This window comes from Salvelinus sp. IW2-2015, linkage group LG10 (assembly GCF_002910315.2).
Source record: "Salvelinus sp. IW2-2015 linkage group LG10, ASM291031v2, whole genome shotgun sequence".
Lineage (NCBI taxonomy): Eukaryota > Metazoa > Chordata > Actinopteri > Salmoniformes > Salmonidae > Salvelinus > Salvelinus sp. IW2-2015.
The window spans coordinates 12,879,055-12,889,149 of NC_036850.1; the positions used below are offsets into that span (position 1 = coordinate 12,879,055).

Below are 10,095 nucleotides of genomic sequence, written 5' to 3' on the forward strand. Positions count from 1 at the left end.
TTTGACCAATGAAGTGGAGGCTGCTGGCACTGTGGCAAATTTAGATCCTCATGCATCAAACGCAGCATTACGTTGCTAGGCAGGCAGGCCAGGGCATTCTGCTGCAGTCAGCCTGACACTGAGACACTCAGACAAAACATGAGAGATTAGTTCCTAGAGATGTTCTCCCTAGGTTCTATGTTAGACCACTGAATATCATTTCCCAGAAGTGGATTCTAATGAACGGAGCTGTTAATTAGATGTGAGCAGAGTTGTAATGGTAACGTAATAACAGGTGCCATTTCCTGTGTTATTGTTTCTCAACATGGTTGTGATACTAGGGATTAGGGAGACATTTCAGTGGGGTTTTCCCCTAGGTAGTGGGGAGAGCTGTCCCTTTAAATGGCAGCTAAAGCCAGCTTGTGTTTTTGTGGACGTGTTGCCAGCATGGACAGCCACAGTGGGCTTAGACGCAGAATGATGATGTCATGGTAATCACTGGGTCAGCAACAGCAGCAACCCAGAGGTGCAGCTTTACGCGCGTCTGCTATGTACAGCCTTCCGCACAGAATTGCATCAGACTCTGGGAGGGAGAGGAGGAGCGAGAGCATTGCTAGGAGACCAGTAAACACGGTCTCTCATGAAGGCCGCCTTGAAGCAGTGGCTCACAGCTGTCTTTTAATTCAGCTCTCTTTTCTCCGCGTGTTGCAGCAAGACTAGCTCTGCCTAGCACTAACGCCTCTGTCGGTCTTGACAAGTTGTTTTGTGTATGTGCGTGCCTGTGTCAGCTGTCTGTATACTGTGTACTGTCTTTCTGTTTGGAAATTCCTCCTACATGTAGACCTACAAATAGTGTCTCGTTCCCTCCCTCCCTCTCGCTGGTGTACAGAGTTACTGCTAAGCCTAGCTCTAAGCAGCAGGAAGAGCTTGCTGTGTGTCTACACTGTACTGTAAGGGTGACATCATAGTCTCATGACTGTAGGAGAGCCGGGGGCTGGGACTTGCCAGGGCGGGCTGCAGAGTGAGCCACTGTACAGCAGTGGGAACTAGCCTGAGAAAGAGAGAGCGTTTTGCTGCTACATTCCACCTCTTATCTGACCTGATCGGATCACGCGTCTCTGCTCTGTGGTAAACAGCCACCTACACAGAGCTCTTTAATTAGCCTTCCTTACCACAGACAGCACCCGGCCGACAACCCAGCTGCTCTGGCCCTCTAAATCTAGTGTTTAGAAAAAGAGGCATTACATAAGGTTTTATTTATTTGTTTTATAATCGTTTGCGATGTTTTTAATTATAGCAATCATTCAAATCTGGGTTCAGAGTTCTTTTAACTTTGACTACAAACTAAAACCATCAGGTTGCAGTTAATAGCCTGATATTTGAATATATATATATATATATATATATATATATATAAGCAGTATATTGTATAGAGGAGAGATATATATTTTCCTGTCTTTGGAACACTGCACTAAAATCCTTGCGCCTTTTTCTTATGAAGTGTTAGCCAGATCTCCCTGCTCCTTAGAGCTAACTGTGAGGGTGTTTCGTGTGAGAGCCGAGCAGACGGGCCCCGATCAGAGCTGCTGCATGGCCCTTTAACAGCAGTCTTTTGGGCCAGGCAGGCCGAGGGAGAGGCAGCGCTGTACTGTGCTGTATAGACAGAACGTCAGCCGGAGGGAGCCGTTGGTGCCGGAGCAGGCCGCTTGCTGATGGGGGGACGGGAGCTTCTGATGGGTTCCAGTTGCCGTGGACCACAGACCCCGGCGGTGTTACCGCTTCTTCCATCTCTCTCTTTCCATTTGAGACCGTCTGCCTCGGAACGCCGAGAGGAAATTCCATGGAAAAGGCACGCTCTGCAAATCCCCTAATCGCTGGAAGTCTCCAGGCAGACAGAAGCACGCTGCAGTGTAAAGCTTTGGGAAACACAGCTGCCGCCTGCCTGTCTCTTCGTGTCCCTCTGTCAATGTGTCCTGGCCTGGATGGCCTGTGTCCCTCTGTCTCTGTCTTCTCCCAGTGCTAAGGGAAGTCTCCAACATTAGGCTAAAGCTTGGCACTCGTCTAGAGGAAGTTCTATAAATATCCTTCCACATCAGCCCTTTCATTTTAAACTACAGTTTTAGTAGCTAGTAGTGTACCCCATAAATGATCATCTGTGTGTCTTTATAGCTGTGCAATACATGTTTCTTTTCTTTTTTTGCCAGGATAAAGTATTGTCAAACAAGACTCCTAAATTGGACCGCAGCGATGGCGTCAAAGAGATGAAAGAGAAGGCATCCAAGAGGAAGCTTCCCTTCACTGTTGGAGCCAATGGAGACCAGAAAGATTCTGACTCAGGTAAGACTGGAGGGGGAGGGGATGTTACATCACTTCCTCAGCCTGGCAGTTGAGCCTCAGCCAGCCTCAGCTCCAGCATGCTGGAAGAATGAAATGAATGTACTTTTTTWAAATTGTTTTTTTTACCTTCATTTAACTAGGCAAGTCAGTTAAGAACAAATTGTTATTTACAATGATGGTCTAGGAACAGTGGGTTAACTGCCTTGTTCAGGTGCAGAACGACAGATTTTTACCTTGTCAGCTCGGGGATTTGATCTAGCAACCTTTCGGTTACTGGCCCAACGCTCTAACCACTAGGCTGCCTGCCGCCCCTATATGTGCACACACATATTTAGCAGATGTTACTGCGTGTGTAGCGTAATGCTTGTGTTCCCTAGCTCCAACAGTTAACAATACACAACAATACACAGAAATCTAAAAAGTTAAAGAATGAAATTAAGAAATATAGAAATATTAGGAGCGATGTCGGAGTCCGGAGTATAAATATGTGTGTGTGGGTGGATGGGATGGGATGTATAGATCATATAGACAGTATGTGGGTAGAATATGTAGTATATCTGAAGAATAGTATAGGTACAGCAGTAGTTAAATAGGATGGCCTTGACTAGATTACAGTATAAACATATGAAGTGGATTAAACAGTATGTAATCATTATCAAAGTGACCCGTATTCCAAGACATCAGTATGTACATAGGGCAGCAGCCTCTAATATGAAGTGGGTAAAACAGTATGTAAACATTACTTAAAGTGACCAGTGTTCCATGACTATGTACATAGGGCAGAAGCCTCTTAGGGGCATGGTAGCCTAACCGGGTGGTAGCCGTCTGTTGACAGTGACTAAAGTTCAGGGCAGGGTACTGGGCGGTGGCCAGCTAGTGGTGACTATTTAACAGCCTTATGACCTTGATAAAGAAGCAGTTTTCAGTCTCTCGGTACCAGCTTTGATGCACCTGTACTGACCTCGCCTTCTGGATGATAGCGGGGTGAACAGGCCGTTGCCCGGGTGGTTGTTGTCCTTGATGATTTTTTTGCCATTCCTGTGACACCGGGTGCTGTAGATGTCCTGGAGGGCAGGCAGTGTGCCCCAGGTGATGCGTTGGGCTGACCACACCACCCTCTGGAGAGCCTTGAGGTTGAGGACGGTGCAGTTGCAGTACCAGGCGGTGATACAGCCCGACAGGATGCTCTCAATGGTGCATTTGTAAAAGTTTGAGGGTCTTATGGGCCAAGCTAAATTTCTTCAGCCTCCTGAGGTTGAAGAGGTGCTGGGCTGAGAGGTGTGATGGTTAAGCTCCTGCAGACTGTGTTTTTATAACCTCAAAGAAGGCTTTGTGTTTTGGTTAGCCTTGGTTTAACTTGGTTCAACTGTCCATCATTGGGAAAAAGAGAAAAGGGCCACATGGAACATGGGCCAATTAAGTGAGGATTTGTCAATCACGAGGGCCTGAAAAGGTTTGGGGTGAGACACTCACTTGTGTTATTCTTTAATAAGAGAGAAAGGGGGAACTACTGTTCCAGCTTGTTTGGCTTGAGCTTTGAGGATCTTGAAGTGATTTGTTGATGATGGTCTGTAATAACATGTACGGTAATGGAATCCACATCTCTGTGTGCTGGGTTATTGGGTTGGTTTGAAATGCTGCTGTGAACTTCAGCTGTTATTTCTTTGGGTAATATGGAGTCCAACCCATTGTGTACATTTCTCTTTTTTGTTTAGGTGACGTGTGTTGGTTTTCTGCAGGAAACGTTTGAAAATGGTATTTCTCTGTTTTGAAGAGATATTGAATATAGAATTTGTGTTCTCAGTGCAGCTTGAGTGACCAAATCGGGAGCGTAGTAAATTCCCCTGGTCATCACTGTTTAGTCACAGCTATAGTGGCTTGGTTTTGTATTTGTGTGTATGTTGGTGGTAGTGGCCCTGTAACCTGTTAGCAGGCTGTTGGCAGAGAAAGGTTGCCTCCCACCTCAGTTTCTCCCCTCCCCCTGTCTAGAACAGTGCCCTGATTGTCTATTGTTATGCTAATGTTAGGGAGAGTCTCTGCCTCTACAGGCTGGATGTCTGTCACTCTCACATCAACTAGACCATAATTCACTCATTGGCTTTGCCTGTAATTTCTACACTTTCTGGGTGGAAATGTCTTCGTGTTCCCTGCCTGTTACCTTCTCAGTGTCTTTTCCATCCACGTGTCTTAAACCTGGCTGTACAATGGAAACATTCATTAAATGGTTCATCCTTTATTGTGTTAGTCTTAGCCTCTTCTGTTGTCTTGGCCTTGATAGCTAGTTCCTTTCATGCTGTGTTATTGTCTATACCAGAGGTTGACCGATTAATTAGGGCTGGCCGATTCGGCATGGCCGATTTAATTAGGGCTGATTTCAAGTTTTCATAACAATCGTTAATCTGCGTTTTTGGACACCGATTACATTGCAATCCATGAGGAAACTGCGTGGCAGGCTGACCACCTGTTACGCGAGTGCAGCGTCAAAAGGACCTTGTGGCTGCAATGAGCCACGGTAAGTTGCTAGCTAGCATTAAACTTATCTTATAAAAAAAACAATCAATCTTCACATAATCACTAGTTAACTACACATGGTTGATGATATTACTTGGTTAACTAGCTTGCCCTGCGTTGCATATAATCAATGCGGTGCCTGTTAATTTATCATCAAATCACAGCCTACTTCGCCAAACGGGGGATGATTTAACAAAAGCACATTCGCGAAAAAAGCACAACCGTTGCACGAATGTACCTAACCATAAACATCAATGCCTTTCTTTAAATCTACACAGAAGTATATATTTTTAAACCTGCATATTTAGTTAAAAGAAATTCATGTTAACATGCAATATTAAACTAGGGAAATTGTGTCACTTCTCCTGCGTTCATTGCACGCGGAGTCAGGGTATATGCAACTGTTTGGGCCGGCTGGCTCYTTGCGAAATAATTTGCAAGAATTTTACATAATTATGACATAACATTGAAGGTTGTGCAATGTAACAGCAATATTTAGACTTAGGGATGCCACCCGTTAGATAAAATACAGAACGGTTCCGTATTTCACTGAAAGAATACAGGTTTTGTTTTCTAAATGATAGTTTCCGGATTTGACCATATTAATGACCAAAGGCTCGTATTTCTGTGTTTATTATATTATAAATTAAGTCTTTGATTTGATATTTGATAGAGCAGTCTGACTGAGCGGTGGTAGGCAGCAGCAGGCTCGTAAGCATTCATTCAAACTTTACTGCGTTTGCCAGCAGCTCTTAGCAATGCTTGATCCACAGCGCTGTTTATGACTTCAAGCCTATCAACTCCTGAGATTAGGCTGGCAATACTATAGTGCCTATAGTCAAAGGTATAGGAAATACAAATGATATAGAGAGAAATAGTTCCTATAATAATTCCTATAATAACTACAACCTAAAACTTCTTACCTGGGAATATTGAAGACTCATATTAAAAGGAACCACCAGCTTTCATATGTTCTCATGTTCTGAGCAAGGAACTTAAACGTTAGCTTTTTTACATGGCTCATATTGTACTTTTACTTTCTTCTCCAACGCTGTGTTTTGCATTATTTAAACCAAATTGAGCATATTTCATTATTTATTTGAGGCTAAATTGATTTTATTGATGTATTATATTAAGTTCAAATAAGTGTTCATTCAGTATTGTTGTAATTGCCATTATTACATATATATAATATAAATACATTTTTAAAAATGGCAGATTAATCGTCATCGACTTTTTTTGGTCCTCCAATAATCGGTATTGGCGTTGAAAAAGCCTAATCGGTCGACCTGTAGTCTATACCCTAAGGAATTTGTTAACCATTTTACAGCTGTCCCCTCCCCCTGACATTGGTGTCTTTCTGATGATCCTGTATCTCCCCTTGATATGGTGAACTCTTTTTCTTTGGCCCTTTATTGTGGGGATAGAGTCTAGACTGTGGCCCAGTAGGCCCGTGTATGGAGGGGTTGTGTTCCCCTGGCCTGCTCCCTTGTGCCTGCAGAAACGGTGGTCCTGCCGCCCAAGTTCTGCTAGAGGAGTCTGGTCCGGCTGTGCTGCTGCAGGCCTCATGTCTGGTGGAGATGAATGTCAAGAGACCACAGAGGGATTCTGAACCCTGGGGAAAAACCACCACAGGGATTCCAGTAGTGAACTTTGAGGGTGTGGAGGAAAGTGCAGGCTGTACAGTCCTCTCCTAGTGGGCTGMGCTTCATATGACCCCCTGAAGGAGAGAGAGCTTCACATTTCTCCACCCTCCTCATCCTGAGTGGAAAAAAACAACACAGAGAGCGAGTGATGAAACAGAAACCTCCTTAATGACTGCATAGCTATTTTCTCTTTCGCCCTCCTCGCTCGGTCTCTATTTCTTTCTCTTTCTCAATCTGTCTGAGGGTATGGCAGTCAGTCCAGCGTGGCTCCACTTCTGCTCAGAAAAGGAACTACTTGTCTGTTGTTTTCACTGTGCTGCGGGGCTGCTGGGAGAATACACCCCTCYTGCTAGTGTGCTGATGGAGAGTTCAGACTGAGGCTATGCTATGTACTCAGTGGTTTTGCATGGCATCCGTAACACAAATGACCATAGTTGGCCTATGAGATAATGTTTTGAAGCTATAGCTTGAGGCAGCTGAACAAAAAGATAGTGTTGAATTCGTAACATATTGGCTTTTGAGAAATGTACGATGTGACTACTTTTGATTGTATTGTTCAGCTATGAAAGATGAGCAAGTCAGACCCTTCACATCCCCTTATTATTTGGCTAGTTTTGGTGGAAACCGACAGTGGAGGGACACAGGGAACTCATCTAACGTGGACTAGGCTATATACTTCATTTGAAATGCGGAATTCATACTGTCGGTCATTTTCTTACCAGGGATTTGCTTCATTCTGCATTTGTGTTGTCTTTGCTCCGAACACACAAGATGACAGTGTGCTACGGTGTTAGTTATCTAGGCCTAGTACTACCCTGTCAGTACATAAATTTAAGTCAGTGTGTGTGGTGGAGCCTTATTTGAGTGCATAACATCCATTTGTATGGTTCTAACAGTGCACTCGATCTCTACTGGAAGTTTTCTCCCCGAGGCATCTGTTAGATGAATGATGTAGCTAATTGCAGTGATTTGCTCTCATCTTGAACACACTGTTTTGACAGTTTGCAAGGCATTCTTCTAGAGATGGTAGTTTGTGTAGCAGATCGTTGTTGTACCCTGTATTATCGTGGAGACCATCGGCGGGCCTTGCAGCGGGAGTGTAGGAGTCATGGCCAGGGCTCCTCAGCGAGGAGACTGCTCTGGATAAGGCTATGAGGAGTGGGAGACGGATCAGAGACGGTGATGAGTYCAGATCAGCTGCTGCCAGGCTAGCACACACATCATCTTCTTCACGATATGGCAGGAATACAGGATGCCTGTCTTATCAGCAGGTGCAGCAGGTGCTGCTTTCAGTAGGGATGGGGCTGCTGGCTTGAGGTCTTCTCCCCCGCAGCCCAAATCAGCCCTGTCTGTCTGCTGCACACCACCATTATTCAGATCCCTGGAGGGAGAAATGTTTTTGTAATATTTCATCTCCCATCCTTTGGAAGATCCATGAATTATTCACTGTTACTTGACTTGATATCAGATTTGGTCGGGTTCAGTTGTTTTGGAGCTTGACAGTCTCCACTAGGTATATTAGACGGGCTAGTAGTTGCACTCTGTCTAGACGTTCTGAAAAGGTTCCATTGTTTCTCCAGACCATCTTTGACCCCTTGTGTACGGTACCCTACATCAGGATGGCCCAGTGTACACTGTACATGGAGATAAGGAGGTCAAGCAGTAAGCGGCAGCTCTTTAGTAGGCCAACGTGGTGTGAGAGAAAGCCCTCCGGTACTCTGCCGATCTGTCTCTCTGTCATTACCACCACTGAAGACTGTTGTTCTGCACCGACACTTTCCTCTGCTCTCGTCATCGTAGCCAAGCACAAAACAGAGCAGTGACACAATATCCTGTGGCCACTTCCGGTCTCTTCTTCCGTCATTTCCTGTTTGCCGGCTGTGTCTGACTGGGCTGCTTGACAACGGAGCGCTCTCTTCTCTCCCTGTTTTCTGAGTAGGAGGGAATTGCCTCTCAATATCCCACGCCATGACATTCTCCTGAAGGTAATCTTCATACAGGAGCATGAATGTGTCTGGCTCCTGTGTGACGTGGTGGTGGTGGTGGTGGTAGTGGTGGTAGTGGTGGTAGTGGTGGTAGTGGTGGTAGTGGTGGTAGTGGTGGTGTTGGCATGTGTGGTAGTAAGCGCTAGTAGTGTTCCTGCTTTGTTTTCAATCTCAGTCTAAGAAGGAAGACCGAGTTGTGGTGCTAATGTGTTTACACGTTGACCATGAGATCTCAGCCTGCCTAGTCGCCTCACTTGTGTCTTCACAGTTGATTCCCATGTTCTACGTAATATAACACAGGCCAGTCCTACGTACACATTGCAGTAAAGCAAACAGAGCTCATCAGGTCTACCTCTAATAATAGAACATAACTCTCCCACGGTGCAGGAACCCCCAACTGACAGAACTGGTCTGACTACATTCATAGCTGTCACTCAGAGAAAGACAGGATGTTAGCATGCTTGATGTCCGAAGTGGAATGATAGAAAGATGAGCTTGTCATCGTCTTTGTTGTCCTATTGAATTTGGGGACACCACAAACGGACTAGGCCTACCTGGTTCCTCTGGTTGGGCTGGTTCTGGTTCTGCSTGCCCCCACGGTGGGAAGCTGATAGTGAAGTTTCCACAATAGCCTAACACAATGGTGTCATGGGCCCATTGTAACTTGACTGTTGTCTTGCTGTGGGCCCCGCCCCTGGCCTAGGCTGGCGTTCTTGGGAACAGTGAGGTAGCTTGGTCTCCCTCCAACTTTCCCATCAGATCTCTCAAGTTAAAGGAAAAGTCAAATGCCACATCATCATGACGATGCAAAACGCATCATCATGATGTGGCAAGTGACACTTGTTTCTTGAAAGTCCAATGTGTCTTGAGAACGTGACTGCTGACATGCCAAACATTTTGGGACTGTATCAACAGTAGACTAATGAACAAAATGTAGTTTTTGAGTGTGTTTTTCCTTGAAGCCGATCTTTGAATCGTCCAGTTGAAAGCAGAGTAACTGGCTCTTTTCCACAAGCTAAACACCGGTTTTTAAACAACTGCACACTTTTGTCTGACTGTTCACTGTGTGTGTGCTTGTGGGAGTGTGTAGCGTTTGTGCACATGTCTGTATGTACGTACGTACGTACATGCATGCATGCGTGGGAGAGAGTGGGAGATTGAGGGATCAACCTAGTTGAAGTTACTTTGTATACATAGGCCTTTTGCCAGTGTATATATAGTCTAAAATGTTTCTTAACTATTTAATTGTTTAATTAGAAGCAGCTATGGATGTCTATGGGCTTACATTGCATTTTCAGATTCCTCTGTTAATTCCATCCTTGTAATCCATGTGGGATGTGTGTGAGGGTTATCCTGCTGTTTTGTTMTTTCTCCCGTCTTCCCACTGGATCTCATTTACATTGAAAATGGATCACACATGTTTGCGTGCTACTTAGCCTACTCAATGCATGTCCAAATCTGGTAGAAAAAGTCATTGTAATTAGAGGCTTGTATGTGGTTTGATAGCAGCCCTTTTTAAGTACTGGAGCAGGCTCATTACTGACTGGGGCCCACTGTAAAGGCTTGGAAAAGCAACTCTAGCGTTTTCAGTCCTCGACATCCACCGCCTGAAACATCCACTGCTGTGGTTCGTGCTG

At 45.0% G+C, this 10,095-nt stretch overlaps 1 long non-coding RNA gene across 1 annotated transcript in view; it reads left to right on the forward strand.

Moving 5' to 3' along the window:
- Window positions 1-2,315, forward strand: part of LOC111969316 (uncharacterized) — a 125,464-nt gene extending 123,149 nt beyond the window's left edge. Inside the window, exon 5 of the long non-coding RNA XR_002877977.1 lies at window positions 2,184-2,315. This is a non-coding gene — a long non-coding RNA (uncharacterized lncRNA). The remainder of the gene's footprint in view (window positions 1-2,183) is intronic.
- The last annotated feature ends 7,780 nt before the right edge of the window (window positions 2,316-10,095 follow it).